This window comes from Taudactylus pleione, unplaced genomic scaffold (assembly GCF_031769625.1).
Source record: "Taudactylus pleione unplaced genomic scaffold, aTauple2 ptg000519l, whole genome shotgun sequence".
Classification (NCBI taxonomy): Eukaryota; Metazoa; Chordata; class Amphibia; order Anura; family Myobatrachidae; genus Taudactylus; species Taudactylus pleione.
In genome coordinates this window covers 3,508,240-3,519,705 of record NW_028284921.1, presented here as the reverse complement: position 1 = coordinate 3,519,705, position 11,466 = coordinate 3,508,240, and positions in this window count along the sequence as shown.

The following is an 11,466-nucleotide window of genomic DNA, read 5'->3' as shown; positions in this document are numbered from 1 at the left end:
GTCCGTCTTGCTTGTAGTCACGATGCTTCTTAAAATGGAGACTGGGCGTGTACAGGGATATGTCAGTCAAGTGACGGAATGGACGATAGATTGTGCGATAAATCATGAGTGAAAACACACATACAATCTGCACAAAGTCGTGTAGGAGATTGGCAGATCTTACCTGCAGTAGGCAAGATCTGAAGATGTGATGTACGACCCCATGGGTATGTATATCGGCATTGTGATCGTGAGTGGCCTAATCATGGGAGGCGTGGCCACGTCCTAGGAAAAGAAAAAAAAACATTTTAGCAGCGCCGTGAGGGGGGCACTGTGAGCCCCTCAGCCCGGCGCACAGCCAATGGGGGGTTGCGATCAGCGTGATCACTCCCCCCATAGGCATAGGAGACTGCTCCAGCTGCTGCTTAGCAACTGCAAGCAGTCTCCCGCTGCTGCCCAGCACACAACAGCGTGTGCTGGGCTGCTGTGATGTAGAAGGGAGGGGGGGCAGTGCCGGACCCAGCAAGCTCGGGTAATTTGTACCCACTCCCCCCCCCCTTCTCGGTGCCCCTGCAAACAAGAAACTTGCCACATTATCTTTACAGTATCTGTATGCTTGTGGTAGGAAAATCAGATTTTAGACCACTGAGGCAGAGTTGATGCAGATGAATAAACATTAGCTGGTCGCTCCAGTTTTTATATAGTAAGAAATCCAGTTATATCCTACAGCACCGAAGCAAGGGTTTATGACTGAATATATCTTATTTTATGGCTGTTGTTCCTCTTTAAGTATATATATGGCTCCGCTATAAAAAATAATGTCATAGAATACTGTATCAAACAATAAATGGATGACAAAAGAAATGTTCTTTCAGTAGTTCTTTCAAGTTTTTATGTTCCTTTACAATATAGCACTTCATAGAACCCCGCTGCTTCTAGTGCTAAATGGTATTACTGAGACTAAAGCTTTCTCATTAGCAGATTCCTCACTGCTGAGATTTACTGCTGTTTTGTCAATGCAACAAAGCATCACCACAATCAGTATTCCTAATGCAGGAGCAGAAAACCACATAGTAAAATAGGAGGGTTTCATAGTCATATGGATTTCACTCTTTTTCTGTTTATAGTGACATATTAATAATAGATAGATAGATAGATAGATAGATAGATAGATAGATAGATAGATAGATAGATAGATAGATAGATAGATAGATAGGGATTGATGGATAGAAGAGTTTGGGATATATAGATATTTTTTTCATAATTTTGGTATCCTAATCTTCTATGCTTATATAGCTATTAATGCACTGTCCATGTTTTTATATGAAGAGCTAGTTAGAAGGTGAATCGAATGTTTCAAAAGATTAATTGTAAATTTTATGTCAATGAATCTTTAAATGAGTGAGGGCAACTTAGGTGCAAATTGCTAATATTCATACTGGCAGACTTTTATTAACTCCATTGGGAGAAGCCCAGAGAGGAAATGCAGCCAACAGCTTTGGGGGTGGGGGCAGGCTCTACACGTCATTAAGACCTTACCCCGTTGCTGCGATATGCAAGGGAGGAGGTAGCCCTGTCACTACATATGGACCTGCAAAATCCCCGTATAATCTCCTCATCAGCAGTGATACTTCAGTAGGAAGTGGTCTGGATGTAGAAAATCCGCCTACTCTTCTGGTGGGGCAGGGGACTACAAGAAAAATAATGGGCCTCCCACAAACTTCCAGGAGAGTAGGCAGGTACTGTATGGCATCATTAGTTTGTGGCTGGTAACTGGTTAGGTACTAATATATTTGATTGAAAGGTGTTTTTTGTTATTGTCTATCTAGACAATTAGATTTAATTTAAGGGGCGGCATTTAGTTGTTTATAAAGTTTCCCTCTAACAGGAAATTGCCCTCTTTCCATTTGAAATTCTTTAATCCCCACAATCCCTTCCAAATTTTGTGCTGCACACTGTATTCTTTGTGTTCTCTGTTTTTCGTTTTATAATAATCAGAGTTTCTTTCAGAGGAGGCGCAGCTAGGCGGGAAGACACAGCTCGTTGGCAGCCATATTGGGAGCAACTATGGTTACTGAGCATTTCTTCTTTGATCATGGCGAGAAGGTCTTTTCCTTAGGAGTGGGCCTGGTCTCTATCTCCGGGGCAGGGCCAGTACTGGGAGGTGGTTCTTTGATAACCTAGATTGCAGCAGGGGCTGTTATAGTATTGCCTCTGTTATATTTATACAGTACTTGAAATTGACTGTTGCCGGCGTTCAGTGATTTTTTGCCACCCTTTATTCATTTATTGTCAATTTGATCAGTAATAATTATTGTGATCTTAGCTTCCCAAAATACAGTTGTTTGCGTCATTATTTCTAGTTTACATTTTTGGGTTAATTAGGTTTTCAGTACTGTGGTTTTACGCCATCAACTATATATAACTTATCATATTCCACGGAATACAGGGTCAGACTGAGGTTACTTTAAGGTCACCAGAATTGTCTCCTGTTTAGTCTTCAGTTTTAAAAAAATATTCTGCATAGGGCCTCCTTAATTTCTATATTACACCAATAACATCTCCTTTTACATGTCCTCACTGTACCCGATTGTGTTAAAATACAGTGCTATGATGCAAGTCACCATCATCATTTTGATGGTAAAAACTGCTGTTCACATTTAAGTTTTCCAAATGACATCGGAGTAGCGCACACAGCCAAGACTGTTAGCTGCAATGTTGGGGGGAGCCATCAAGGGTTCCCCCTGAAAATGCAGTTACCACTACTAGGCTATGACAGGCAGAGCCAGGAACACTACAGCAGGGAAACTGCTACGGGGTCCGCCTGCCACCTTGTCCACCAGCCCTAGTCTGTTTAGCATGAGCCTGATGACCAAGGGAATGACCAGCCTCATGCTGAAAGCACTAGTGTTGTTCCCAATAAAACTGAACATTTATTGCTGGTGAACTACAGGTCACAGGAAGTCCTATTAAGCTGAGTATATGATTTAGCTGGCACTTGTAGAACTACAAGCACCAGCATTCCCTGGCATCCAGAGTCTGCATGGACCTGTAGTTAAAAAAAAACCTGAGAGAAAAATACTCAGATACAGAGGTTTTTTTTTTTATTATTTTTAAGCAAGCACTCCAGGAGGCAATGGCATTTTCACCACTTTATTACTCACACCTGGACACAGGTTCCTTTAAAGCTTGAAATTCTATTGGTAAAAGGAAAGAATACATAGCTGTTACAACAGCTTTCCATTCTAATTAAAGAGAGTGGCTTCACACTGGCTGGCCACAACGTGGCAAAAGCCGCTCTGATTGAGGTGTAGCTGCAATGAAGTACAATGATACAATGCATTTCATTCATAAATTATAACAAATGATGTACATTGTATCAATGTCCTTTCTTTTTCTGGCTAAACACCAGATCAGTTTAATTGCAATCAGAGCAGCTTTTCCCACACTCTGACCAATCAGACTTATGCCAATCTATTTGGTTAGAATGAATGGCTTTTGTAGAGATACTAATTAGTTTTAGGGAACAGAAATCAGATTTTGTGAACTACAGTGTATACCCAACAGAGACGTAGCTAGACTTTTTGGTGCCCTGTGCCAGAAAGAGCATTGGCGCCCCCCTCATTTTTTCAAAGGGACATGATGCACCCAAAAAAGGGGATTTGCCTCATGGGGAAGGGCCAGGGAAGAGATAGGGGAGGCCAGGAGATACTGGGGATGAAATAAGAGAGAGTTATAAGTGAGAATGATAATAAACAGAAATTTGACAGGCCCAAACAGCGCCCCCTGACCTGTGGTGCCCTGTGCGATGGCACCGACCGCACTACCCTAGCTACGTCCCTGATACCAAATGAGGAAATGTTGCTTGTTGATTTTGATCATTTTTGGTGGTCTACACTGCAAAGTCATTACGGCCTGACCTACTGTACTTCATGGGAGTAGTGAACAGGATCCATGAGGGTTATCTACTCTGCTAGGATCCTGGGTGAACTCCCTCAAATCTGAGATACATGAAAAGGAAATACCTGCAGTGCTACTAAAACTAATCTGTGTAGCTGCCAAAAAAGGATGGGCAGAATATTCCCTGATTGCTTAACGCAAGTGTACAATTACACTAAAACACATTAAGCAATTTCACACTACTGTTTTTGTTTCAATAGTGTGAGCTCTTATCCTATTATACAGCCTTCAAGTATTGATCATTTGGAGCTGTATGTTTTCACCATGTCATATTTGAGGAACCCAAGTGGGGAATCCACTTCTGTCAGACTTCAACCAGTGGGTCACAAGCAGGGGCGGATTGGTCGTGTAATTAATCGGGAAGATTCCTGGTAGGCAGATGGGACTACGTTGCATGTAGCCCCGCTCTCTGTAGTACGTCACCCTCATGAGAGGCAGCCCGCAGGCATCTGCCAGTGGCCTACCCGCGGGGGAGCTCTGAGCTACTGACATCACAAGAACCACCTATTCTCTTGCAAGTCAGAGCTCATGCCTCCTCCAGTCCCCACCCAGACAGAACTGCACTACCACAGACATCTTAGAATCAGCATCTGGGTGCTTGTTCTGGGAAAGTGCTGCGGTGTACAGAGAAGTAGCTGAGGCTGGGAATAGGGGGAGGGGTTCCTGCTGAAGTAACCCTGGGCCATGCTGGGCATCCAGGAATCCATGGCAGTGAGTACACCAGGGCAGGTAGACTTAATGTGTAAGGCTGCTGATGCTTGCTCCGCCAGGGCTCCCTATATCAGCCATCCAATTCACCAATTAAGGCAGAGCACCTGCTGAGTTGATCCTGAAGCACATACAGAGATCAGTGCCTCCTGACAGCAATCATAGTATGGGCGGATGCTGCTTGCGGCTCCGCCCACACCACATCCCCAGTATGGAGGCACTAATCTCAGTATGTGCTTCAGACTCAGCTCAGCAGCAGGTGGTTTGCTCCCATCGGATGGCTTTTCTCTGGATCCCTGCAAAAGAGAGTGTGTGTGTGTGTGTGTGTGTGTGTGTGTGTGTGTGTGTGTGTGTTTGTTACACTGTATGTCCTTCTTTGTGGTTAAACACCAAATGAGTTTAATTGCTTCAAACTAGGGATGAGCGGGTTCGGTTCCCTGAGAACCGAACCCACCCGAACTTCGGGGATCCGGGGCGATCCGAGCCCAAGCTCGGATCTCCCTGTCTGCCCCGGATCCCTCTCCCGAGGCAAAACCTCGAGATCTGCTGTCGGATCTCGAGGTTTTGCCTCGAGCGGCCATTTTAAAAAAAATGCCTTTGCCTTTAATGGGCAAAGTGCTGATTGGCTGACAGAGCCGTCTGTCATGGCTCTCAGCCAATCAGCATTATGGTGCTCATTTGCATGTAGCACGGACTCGTGAGATCCGTGCTACATGCATCTGTGTGATTGACAGTGACACAGAGCACAGATGGGTCAGTGAGACCCGTCTGTGCTGCTGTGTATTTCAATGACACAGATGCACGCACGGACCAGGAGATCCGTGCTACTTGCATCTGTGTCATTGACACAGAGCACTAACGGGTCCGTGAGACCCGTCTGTGCTGCTGTGGTAAAAAAAAAAAAAAAAAAACCTGTGTAAAAAGAGAAAAAAATGGCGTGCCCCCCCCCCAAAAAAGAGCAACCAGCCCCGGGCATTAGTGACCCAGTGCTGGGTGTGCTTAAATACAGGGGACAAACGACATAGGGGTCCCCTGTACTTAAACACAACCGGCACTGGGCTAGTCAGAACCAGAGCTGGTTGCCAAAATACGGGGGACAAACGACGTAGGGGTCCCCCGTATTCTGCGCAACCAGCTCTGGGCTCTGATCCGGTCCTGGTTCTGGAAATACAGGGGAAAAAAATGAGTAGGGTTCCCCTGTATGTTCCAGAACCAGCACTGGACTTTTTCTAGCGGGGGGCTGATGCCACAGCCAGGGGAGCCCTTTCACCGGGCCCCCCAGCCGCAGCATCAGCCCTGACCGCTAGTCAGCCCAGGCCGGGGATCCCTGGAGAGCTGGGGACCCCCCCAATAAAGGGGTCACCCTCTCCAGGGCTCCCCAGGCCCATGCTGATAGCCCGGGGCTATCCCCGCCACCCCTGGTGGCGGTGGGTGGCGGGTTGATTGTGTGGTGTGGTGTGGTGTAAATAAAGAATATCAAACATTGTCTTTACAAGTAGAACTGCAAGTCCCAGCAAGCCTGCCCCGCATGCTGGTACTTGGAGAACCACAAGTACCAGCATGCAGGGCATTAAGGGCCCACTAGTACCTGTAGTTCACCTGTAAAAAAATGTTTAAAAAAAACACAGGACACACACACCGTGACAGTATAAGTTTATTAAACATACATACACACACACACACATGTACACATACTCACCTATGTAACCCTGTAGCATCGGTCCACTTGTCCGGTAAAGTATCCATAGGGGACCTGTGAAAAAAAACATACTCACCATCTCCTATGCGAGGTTCTGTCCTCTTCGTTCCAAAGTAGGCATCCCCGGACTTGGCAAAAAAAAAAAAACGAAAACGCGATCCACGAACTTAGTACCGTTCTATAGAACGGTACTTCCCGAATGAGAGCTTAGCGGCGGGGTATCACCATGGAAACCCCGCTGCTAAGCGTTCATTGGCTGAGAGAGGCCATCTCCCGTCTCTCTCAGCCAATGAACGGCTCCCTCCATTGTAGTCAATGCTGGGAGCCGCAAGGTTATTAAAGTTTACCCTGCGGTTCCCACCATTGACTACAATGGAGGGAGCCGTTCATTGGCTGAGAGACGGGAGATGACCTCTCTCAGCCAATGAACGCTTAGCAGCGGGGTTTCCATGGTGATACCCCGCCGCTAAGCTCTCATTCGGGAAGTACCGTTCTATAGAACGGTACTAAGTTCGTGGATCGCGTTTTCGTTTTTTTTTTTGCCAAGTCCGGGGATGCCTACTTTGGAACGAAGAGGACAGAACCTCGCATAGGAGATGGTGAGTATGTTTTTTTTCACAGGTCCCCTAGGGATACTTTACCGGACAAGTGGACCGATGCTACAGGTTACATAGGTGAGTATGTGTACATGTGTGTGTGTATGTATGTTTAATAAACTTATACTGTCACGGTGTGTGTGTCCTGTGTTTTTTTAAACATTTTTTTTACAGGTGAACTACAGGTACTAGTGGGCCCTTAATGCCCTGCATGCTGGTACTTGTGGTTCTCCAAGTACCAGCATGCGGGGCAGGCTAGCTGGGACTTGCAGTTCTACTTGTAAAGACAATGTTTGATATTCTTTATTTACACCACACCACACAATCAACCCGCCACCCACCGCCACCAGGGGTGGCGGGGATAGCCCCGGGCTATCAGCCTGGGCCTGGGGTGCCCTGGAGAGGGTGACCCCTTTATTGGGGGGGTCCCCAGCTCTCCAGGGATCCCCGGCCTGGGCTGACTAGCGGTCAGGGTTGATGCTGCGGCTGGGGGGCCCGGTGAAAGGGCTCCCCTGGCTGTGGCATCAGCCCCCCGCTAGAAAAAGTCCAGTGCTGGTTCTGGAACATACAGGGGAACCCTACTCATTTTTTGTCCCCTATATTTCCAGAACCAGGACCAGATCAGAGCCCAGAGCTGGTTGCGCAGAATACAGGGGACCCCTACGTCGTTTGTCCCCCGTATTTTGGCAACCAGCGCTGGTTCTGACTAGCCCGGTGCTGGTTGTGCTTAAGTACAGGGGACCCCTACGTCGTTTGTCCCCTGTATTTAAGCACACCCAGCACTGGGTTACTAATGCCCGGGGCTGGTTGCTCTTTTTTGGGGGGGTGCATGCCATTTTTTTCTTTTTTTACACAGGTTTTTTTTTTTTTTTTTTACCACAGCAGCACAGACGGGTCTCACGGACCTGTCATTGCTCTGTGCCAATCACACAGATGCATGTAGCACGGATCTCCCGGGTTCGTGCTACATGCAAATGGGCACCATAACGCTGATTGGCTTCCTGTCTGCCACTGCAGTGCCACTCCTAGATGGGCCACGTGTTTGTGCCGCCCCCTTGTGTCGCTTAGCATAGTCATCCAGCTTCCTCGGTACAACCTTTTGGCCTAAAAACAATATTGTGAGGTGTGAGGTGTTCAGAATAGAGTGGAAATGAGTGGAAATTAATGTTATTGGGGTTATTAATAGCGTAGGAACAAAAAAAGGCCCATTTATGTGATTTTAGCGTTTTTTTTTATTTTTTAAGAAAAAATCCAGATCCAAAACACAAAACCCAGAACCCAAAACACGGAAGGGTGGTTTTGGCAAAACCAATCCAGATCCAAAACACGAAGAAAGATCCAGATCCAAAACCAAAACACAAAACACGAAAAGTGTCCGGTGCACACCCCTAATATATATATATATATATATATGTATAAAAATAAAGGTTTACAGAAATAAATGTCTTTTATACATTATATATTAAATAATATAGTGTGCATTGCTCACTTCAATCAGTGTATGTGTGTGTGTGTAATCACATAAAGTAATATAATAGAATCATTGTTCCAGATTTGCGGAAAAAATCCAAGAGGAGGATGAAAGTTTTGATATTAATTGAAGGGATGAGCAGCAAAGTGATGGTTCCCTTTGGCTGAAGCTGCAGTAAAGTGTTTTATAAACTAATTGGTATGAACATAGCAGTTATCAGGACCCTCAATACACTATAATGGATGTATTAATATTATTCCAAGGTCCCTCTTATCTTTCTAGATTGTGCAACTATGTAAAGTAAACACTAATATATTGGGAAAACACAGACAGTGTAATGGTTAGCATTACTGCATCACAGCACCGAGGTCTCACCATGGCCCTCACTATGTGGCGTTTGTATATTCTCCCTGTGCTTCTTCCACTGGGGAATATGTGTGCACTATATAATAAATAACTGGTAATAATAATAATAGGAGTATTCCCTTGGCTGCTTCTCACTCACTGCCTCTGATCTCTGTAAGTGTGCCAGGGTAAGATGTCCTGCACAATTGTTTGCTGGCAGTTGTCTTATTTATCCACATGACTTTACTCCAAAACAGATATATCTCTGTGCACCGTAATTATCCAGAGCTAATAGTCATACTGCCTACAAATGGCTCTAAGATGATTCTTACGAGTCCACCCTATATATTCAGATACTATGGGGCAGATGCAGAGTCGCGTTCAAGTTCATTTATACCCCTTTCAGATATACAACCCGGGAAATTTCCTGCTCAGACCCGGGAATTTTTCCTGTGCAAATTCCCGGGTATTTGGTCGAGACCCCCCTTTCACACTACAATGTCTACCTGGGAAATTCCCAGGTAGACCCCTTTCAGACAAGAGCAGGGTTTTTCTGCTTACCTGCCTCTTCTCTGCCATCTGCTCCTCCTAGCCTATACCCTATCTGGCTGATGATGATAGTCATCATTCAGCTGCTGGAAGCCAGCCACTCATAATGCAGATTTTTTTTTTTTTTTTTTAATTATTTTTTAAAAATGTCTTTTAATTCCCTGGTGGTCCAGCGGGAGTGCGGGTGGCCCGCTATGGCTGGGACCAGTCGGCGGTCTCCAGCGCAGGTGTCCCCAGTGTCCGGCTGGGGTCCTGTGTCACTGACACAGCGACCGGCGTGGCAGACGGCCTGCTGTGGCAGAGACCTGCCGGCGGGTGTCCACACCGTCCAGCTGGGGTTCTCTGTACACAGCCGGCCGGTGCTGTGGGTGGTGAGCAGCAGCGCTGAGCATCCTATAGGATGCTCTGCGCTGCCAATTCAAAGCAGCAGCGCTGAGCGTCCTATAGGACGCTCTGTGCTGTCAACTCAAAGCAGCAGCGATGAGAGTCCTATAGGACGCTCTGCGCTGTCAACTCAAAGCAGCAGCGCTGAGCGTCCTATAGGACGCTCTGCGCTGTCAACTCAAAGCAGCAGCGCTGTGCGTCCTATAGGATGCTCTGCGCTGTCAACTCAAAGCAGCAGCGTTGAGCGTCCTATAGGACGCTCTGCGCTGTCAACTCCATGTCAAAGCTGCTTGGTGCTGCCCGGGAGTAGTAAATTCCCGGATAGCACCATTCAGACAGAAGCAGGGTAATTTCCCGGGACTTAAGTCCCAGGAAAAACCCTGGTCGATTGAAGGGGAGGCTACCCGGGAACGTGTTCCTTTCAGACAGACTTGGCTACCCGGGAATTTGGCTGAGGCATTACTTAGGGGGCACTACTACTGGGGGCATTACTTAGGGGGCACTACTACTGGGGTCATTACTAAGGGGGCATTAGGGGACACAACTACAGGGAGCATTACTTAGGGGGCACTACTACTGGGGGCACCACTATTGTGGGCACTGCATCAGGGGCACCACTACAATGGGCATTGCATTTGCATAAGGGGCACTACTGCTGTGGGCATTGTATAAAGGGCACTACTATTGTGGGCATTGTGTATAAGGGGCACAAATGTGGGCATTGTGTAAAAAGGGCACTGCTGTGTGTCATACATGAATAAGGGCCACTACTATGTGGTGTAATGTGAATCGGGTGAATCAAGATTATGCTACTGAGTGGTGTAATTTGAATTGGGAATACAATTGTGTGACCACGCCCATTTATTTTCTGACCACACCCCTTTCTTTTGGTAGCCACGCCCCTTTTCCCATGGCGCATTGTCATTTTTTGGGAGGGAAGGAGAGTGAGTTCCCCCACTTCTCTAGGACCACTTTAAGCACTGGTTTTACCCATATTGTACATGGCACCAGCTGCGTGGCACTATAATTACACAGATTTGCAATACTAGTGTTAGCGTAAAATAGGAAAAGTCTTTCTGTAATTGTGTGTAACTCCGCTTCTATAACAGCACTTTCATGGATCATTCACTATGGGCCTGATTCAGTACTGAGCGCTAATGCACTGCTGAACGCAAATTCCCGATGTTGGGAATCTGCGCAGGCGCATGACCCGTTTTGCGCATGTGCAGAACAGGTATGTGATCCCGCTCGCAGACTGGCAGCGGCCTATCAGTGATTGACAGTCTGCTGCCGTTTGTGGGCGGGGAGGGGGCAGCGATGGCCTCCGTTTCCTGAAACGGAGGTGTGTCGCTGCCGTTGGGGGGAGGGAAGAAGCCGGGATCTCTATCGGCTGACGGAGATTTCCTGCCTCTTCCTCTCAACTGCGGCAGCCGGCTGCGTGACCCCATAGGTTACCTTAGCCGTCCGATGTTACACAGATTATCCGATGCTGCATTGGACAACAGAGCTCAGATAAGTAATGCACAGGAGGCGTGATTCCTCCTGCTGCATTACCATATCTACAAGGATCATAATTGCAAAGCTGCCTGCGTGCATACATCATATACTGTATCTATAGCCTGCATGTATATATCATATATATATAGCCTGCCTGCAGCTTTGCAATAGCTATCCTTGCTGAATCAGATCCTATATATGCTGTGATCACTCAGTTCTGTTCAAGTTCCCGATAATTGTGTTTTTTATCAGTGGTCACAAAAGTTCAAACCCTTTGT